The 6,000-nt window shown below is 42.5% G+C and overlaps 1 protein-coding gene across 1 annotated transcript in view; it reads right to left on the reverse strand.

Moving 5' to 3' along the window:
• DOCK5 (dedicator of cytokinesis 5) overlaps positions 1 to 6,000 on the reverse strand; it is a 148,050-nt gene that overhangs the window by 112,458 nt on the left and 29,592 nt on the right. The window lies entirely within an intron of this gene.

Below are 6,000 nucleotides of genomic sequence, written 5' to 3' on the forward strand. Positions count from 1 at the left end.
CTTATGTAATGTTATTAACCAATGTCACCCCAATAAAGTAAATTTAAAAAGGTGCAAGAAGGAAAATAAATAAAGATATGATAGGGTGTACATGGGGAAAGGGGCCCCTATAGAGAGATGGGCCAGGGAAAAATGCTTTGTGTATCATTTCTGAAATATGTCTTTTAAACAAAAACCTGTATAATTTGACATACCCCATGCATACTGTAATACCCCTTCTTTTTTATTTATAGGTGAAAAGTCATGATATGTTTATATAACCATATACTTCTAAAATTATAGAAAGTATTATCTGCTATAAAAACAATGCCAGCCTGGTCTGTGTGGCTCAGTGGTTGAGCATCACAATTGATTCCAGGTCAGGGCACAGGCTCGGGGTTGCAGGCTCGAGCTCCAGTGGGGGTGTGCAGGAGGCAGCCAATCAAGGATTCCCTCTCATTACTGATGTTCTTTTTAAATCCTCCCTAATATTTTTCCATTGATTTTTAGAGAGAGTGGAAGAGAGAGGGAAAGATAGAGAGAAGTGAGAAAGGTTGCCTCCTGCAAGTGCCCTGACCAGGGCCCAGGCCAGGGAGGAGCCTGCAACCGAGGTAAGTGCCCTTGATCGGAATCGAACCTGGGACCCTTTGGTCCACAGACCAACACTTCTAATGAGCTAGGGCTCATTATTGATGTTTCTATCTCTTTCTCCCTCTCCCTTTCTCTCTGAAATCATAAAAAAAATATGTATTTTTGAAATGCCAATACACATGCACACACACACCCCCCCACACACACAGTAATTGCTGCTGGCTGTACAGCACGTTCCGTTCTGGGTGATGTCCTTCCACAATAAACCCAGGGACAGCTGCTACACAAGGTATCGAGTAGAATCAGTGCAGCAAACATCCACGATACTCCTGAACAAAGAGTAAACGTGAGGGAGGAGGCCTCCGCCTAGAAGTGGGGACAGTGGGAGGCAGCAGTGAGATTAGCAGAGTGTGAGAAAGGCCCGAAAAGAAAGTCAAAGTTCTGTAAGAACACGAGGGAGAGACAAGATGTTTATCGGTGACTGCAATCTGCTCTATTAACACCGCTGATCTGAAAAACAGAGGCTGCGAAGGCTGCTTAAAATGTTGATACTCACTGCACTTTAGGCTTTTGGCATTTTCTGAACTGCCTCTTTCTCAGCTGGTTTTTTGAAAGCATAAGAATGAGACTTTTAATTCCCATTTTGAATGAGCAAAGGTAAAATTTGTTTTGTTTTTTCAGTAAATTCTATAAGAAATGTTTCCATCTCGTCCTTCAAACTGGAAAATGGAGGGAGAAATGAAATTTGCTAAATAAAATTTGCTTTCAAAGCTGCTGGGCAAAAAGGAGATCTTTTTTTTTCTTTTCTTATTTGCAATCTATTTGTCTGTTCCCCACTAGGATTTTTGAAATGTTTTCTCAATTTAATTAAGCTGTTAGGTCCCAGCTTGTGGTCAAGAAAGGGCTCGAAGTCCCAGGGGAGCCTCTAGGAGCGACAGCTCTTTGCAAAACACACTCACAAGTCTTGGTCTCAATTACACTAGACGTTATCCAAGGCAACTTAATTATTGCCTGTCCATGTTAGCCTTGCTTGCCAAGTTCTCCCCCAAAGAAGGATGAGACAGCCATTCTTCTATGACTCATTCTGCCAAATTCATTCTGATCGAGCAGGCTGGAGCACACCAAAGCACACAATTTCCCCCTCTACTTTAAGGAAATGGATTTTGTTGCCACACTCCTCAGATTGTTCTACTAGTAAGTTGGCTGTTCTGAGCCCATACCTGGCCCCTGACACTTTATGGATTCCTGGGGCAGCGTATGAGGGCAGGTGAGGAGAAAATCGGGTGTCCCTACAAAACCATGAGACAAGGACCCGTGAGTCTCCATGTGATTTCCAGTCTTGCCCTAACCTCCCACCCCCTTTTCTAATTTTGGACAGCCCAAGTTGCCTGGCACAATACCTTCCCTGGTACCTCTAGCCCTCTCTCATCTCCACCTTTTCTTCACTAGCAGCCACTGTCACAAAATTAGGAGGGCAGGACATTTATTTAATAACTAGAGGCCCGATGCACGAAATTCGTGCAAGGGGCTTGGCCCTCGCAGCCCTGGCTTCATCCAGAAGGTCTTCCAGAAGGACGTCTGGTCTAATTAGCATATTATGCTTTTATTATTATAGATTTCTTTGATCCTACCTGCAAAAGTCATCACAATCCTGGGACTGAGGAGGGACTCAAAAACAAATCTGGACAACTCAAATGTAAAATGCCACTCCGGTTTCAATTTGAGGATCACCTCCACCAAACAGAGATATCTATATATTTTTTTCTACCAGACAGTAAGATATTCCTGCATTTGTTTCAAGTTTTACCCTCTTTTCCACTAAGAGATCTCTGAGGTCTTATTTTTACGTTTTTATTCTGGATGCCTACCTACCTTTATTTTGTGTGGAGGGGGTAGGTGGAGGTGGAAGTGGGTATAAGGGGATGAATGGTAATGGGAAAAAATAAAATAATTTTTGTAAAAAGTTATTGTTTTATAGGGTAATTACATACCTAAATCTAATTTTGCAAAATTTTATGTTTGTCAATGATCACATATTGATCATTAATGATAATATTCCTATGAGCTGCAACAAATGTTTTTTACTATGTACAGGTTATTGGACATCAATACCATTATTATTGTTTTTAAAAAAGACCTTCAAAATTATATTAATGTAAAAGGAAACTAATTGTGACATGAAAATGCACATTACATATATGGTTAGAAGTTAATGATAATTGACTATTTTTGTTAAATTGCTATAAGTAGGGAAACTGGAGCTTCTCCAAAATTTGGAGGCATATTCAAAATGACAGAATTATTTTATAGGCTATTTAACAGCAAGCTTTCTTTAGAGAAGCATGTTATGTAAGTATCAGCCATGGGACTGCAAATGTGTTTATTTTTAATGGTTATGTAGATATAGTGATTAAAATGGACATGCCTAGTACAAAAAGTACTCTGTAGTGATAAAATAAATCCATAAGAGAAAAGAACTTTGCCTTCAATGATGGCAGGATTACAGAGGGCAAGAACTGAGTATTTTAGGAATTCTGGGGTCACTGAGACAACAGCACCGCTTCACTGGGGTCAGAAACCTGGGTTCAATGCTTCCCTTTCCTAAACAATGCAGACCACGGAACAAAGGCGGGTCTCTGTTCCTCCCATCGCCCTCTGCAGAAGAATCACCAACCTTTCCTCATCCATGGGATTTTAGGGTTTAGAGGCAAAGTATGTAACTGAATGTATGGGGACCTGATTTCTATCTCTAAGTCTACCATTAACTTCCCAAGTGACTTTGGGCAAATTATTCTCTCTGACACACCCACCTATAAACCAAGGGACGGGCAGGAAGATCCCTTCCTTCCCTAGGAGAAGTGCCTTCAAGTCTAAACTCATGTCCTCCGCTGATGGGATGCCTGCTGATGCCCTCACGCACTCGGTGGCTCTACATTCCATTTCACCTGCACAGAGCGCTCTGCAATTCACCTCACACCTCCCGAGCACCTGCACTCCTGGGGTCCCCACGGTGTCTTGCTCCTGTGTCCTGGGCTGCACTGACTCTTCCTCTGGGCGGAAGGGAACCCACAGGCCTCCGTCACACTCTTGCTGGCCATTCTAGTACCTTCCCCTCTCAGCTAAAGGCTTTGGCTGATTAGCAAAGGCTTAATTTTTAGGTTGTTGTTTTTTTGTTAATCTTCGCGGGAAGATATTTTTTCCATTGATTTTAGAGAGAGTGGGAGGGAGGGGGGAAGAGGAGAGAAGACACAGAGAGAAACATCGATGTGAAAGAGAGCTACATCAATTGGTTGCATCCCTCACATGCCCCAGGTTGGCCAGGGAACCTGAAATCCAGGTACGTGCCCTTGACTGGAATCGAACCCAAGACCCTTTGGTTTCTGGGCCAATGCTCAAATCCCTGAGCATGCTGGCCAGGGCAAGGCTTGATTTTTAAAGAAAAGATTCCAGTAAAGGACAAGTTTTGCCTCTGGAAGTAGTACAAGAAATCTTGAAAGACAGGCACCAAAGTCGGAGAAAAACTGCAACTAGAAAAACACCCAAAACTCTGTCCCTGCCCTGTCCCGGTCATTGCCCTTGCCTCTCTGAGAGCTAGCCTGATGTGGAGCTTGCAACTCAAAGATGAAATGCCCTGACAACAAGAAGAAGTTGGTACGGGAATTTCTGTCCTTAGTAATAAGCAACCAAACGCTGGTTTCAAACTATGAGACCAGCTTAATTACAATCAGAGCCTAAGTTCCAGAAGCCAGTACCCAGCACCAGTTCAAAAAGCTTAGACCTAAGTAGCTTTAATCTGCCCGGATATGCAATGATGAGAAGAAAGGGCGATTCATTGTATGGGGCAAGTTCCCTCCCCCAACCCCCTCAGTTATGGGCACTTGTTCTACTCCAGAATTTTAGAGAACTAGAGACTAGCACAAGGTTTTATTTTGCTGGCACATTTTAAAATTAAATTTATTGGAGTGACATTGGTCAACATGTACAGACAGGTTTCAGGTGTGGGTTTCTATGTTACAAGATCTGTATATTGCACTATGTGCCCACCACCCAAAGTCAAATCTTCTCCCGTCACCATATATCAGGACCCCCTTCACCCCAATCCTCTTCCCTATGGCAACTACCACACTGCTGTTTGTGTTCATGAGTTTCAGCTTTATATCCCACATACGGGTGAAATCATACAGTTCTTAGCTTTTTCTGACTGACGTTTCATTTAGCATAATGTTCTCAAAGTCCAACCATGTTGTTGCAAACGGCACTATTTCATCCTTTCTTATAGCTGAGTCGTACTCCATTGTGTATATGGACCACATCTTCTTTACCAGTCCTCCATCACGGGACACTGGTGGTTTCCATGTCTTGGCCACTGTGAATGATGCTACAATGAACGTACGGGTGCATATACTTTGTGAATACATGATTTTGAGGTTTTGGGGTATATACCCAGGAGAGGAATTGTTGGGTCATATAATAGCTCTTTCTGGAATTATTTTGCTGGCACATTTTAAATGAAAGGAGATCTGTCCTTAGTATAAACTTCATTTTAGTAGTTAAACTTACTTAATTCAAAATATATACTAACCACATCCTACCCCAGGCTCTTATATTTTTTTGCCTTAAGGCGCGGGTGGGGAACCTTTTTTCTTCCAAGGGCCATTTGGATATTTATAAAATCATTCATGGGCCATACAAAATTATCAACTTAAAAATTAGCCTGCTATATTTGGTCAAATATTTTTTTTTTATTTTTTTACAGAGAGGAAGGGTAAAGGAGATAGATACATCAAATGATGAGAGAGAATCATTGATGGACTGCCTCCTGCATGCCCCACACTGGGAATTGACCCCACAAGCTGGCTATGTGCCCTGACTAGGAATCGAACTGTAATCTCCTGGTTCATGGGTTGATTCTCAACCACTGAGCTACAGAGGCCAGGCATGGTCAAACATTTAATTAACTCACCCCTAATGCCTTGGCAGGGCCCAATATGGCCCTCGGGCAGGCTGTTCCCCATCCCTTAAGGAGATGGGATTCGATTCCTCTCCAAATCTTATATGGACAAAACGTCCTGGCTGACCAAAACTCAACAAACAATTTCTCCAGCTGGAAGATGGGAGCAGCACTGAGCTAAGTCTCAGGGTGAGATGTTGTAGAGCATGTGTATGACATCCAAAACATCTCCATTTCCAGGAGTCCCTCTTTCAAAAGTTCTTGCCCCAATGTCCCCCAAAGTAAACTCCAACATGTCAGTTTTCGAGACCTGATTTTTAGTTGAGAAAGTATAATGTTATGAGGTAGGATGCAGGGTTGTGTGTATTCAGAAAGTATAACTGGATTGTCATGGAAAAGGTAAACTTAGGTATTACATCAACCCAATCGTGTCTAAATCAATGCAGAGGCATCTGCCCTTCTAGTGGGGGGAGCTCACA

Source organism: Myotis davidii, unplaced genomic scaffold (assembly GCF_000327345.1).
Source record: "Myotis davidii unplaced genomic scaffold, ASM32734v1 scaffold502, whole genome shotgun sequence".
Taxonomy (NCBI): Eukaryota; Metazoa; Chordata; class Mammalia; order Chiroptera; family Vespertilionidae; genus Myotis; species Myotis davidii.